This window comes from Sinocyclocheilus anshuiensis, unplaced genomic scaffold, assembly GCF_001515605.1.
Source record: "Sinocyclocheilus anshuiensis isolate Anshui unplaced genomic scaffold, SAMN03320099.WGS_v1.1 scaffold902, whole genome shotgun sequence".
Classification (NCBI taxonomy): Eukaryota; Metazoa; Chordata; class Actinopteri; order Cypriniformes; family Cyprinidae; genus Sinocyclocheilus; species Sinocyclocheilus anshuiensis.
In genome coordinates, this window is record NW_015537974.1 from 554,530 (window position 1) to 555,352 (window position 823).

Genomic DNA, 823 nt, shown 5'->3' on the forward strand with positions numbered 1-823 from the left:
TCGATTCACGATTCATAGGTTTTCGATTCGATCAAGTGCCTTGTCCAAATACCCACACTTGCGGTCTTTGCACTTGACCACTTGACTACTTCTATGACGTATTTCCCGTATTTGGTCCAAGACCACAAGTGTGTGTCGAATTTTCATTACCTGATGGGACACACTTATATAGTGTTGTAAAAATGCAAGTGTTTACAGAGCTTTATTTTTATTTTCAATACTTTGCATTTTAAAATCAACTTCTAAATGTCTGTTCAGTAGTCCCTATAACAGATGACACAATTTAATTTTGTGGTGCTTCTAGTGATAAAAAGCAGTTGCAAATGTTGTACAAAATAATTATCACCACTACTCATTTGCACCATTAAAACATGCAACTCTTTTTTTTACTACCAAATTATATGTAATATCTAATTATTATTAATATTTCACATACATTGGAAAGGTTTCCGTGACCTCTCACGAGATCTCGGCAAAAAGTCTCACGATTTACTTCCAGAACATGATGCATGATGGGCGCTCCGGAGCGGTATTCGAGATAGTGTGGGTTTAGTGTGCCTTAAGGGCACTGCGCTTTGGCGTTTTTAAGACCTGGGACAGTCTTGCGCACTTACTTCCTGTCGCCCGCACGCGCTCTCAAGTGGCGAAGACCACAAGTGTGGATATTTGGACAAGGCAAAGAACGATTTTTGCTAATTCAGAACGATTAAATTCGATTCGATTCCCAATTAAATTCGATTCGATTCGATTAACGATTCGATTCTGCATTCTTGAAGTGAATTCACAGGATTTTTTTTTTATTCTTCCCCTGAATTCTTTAAAT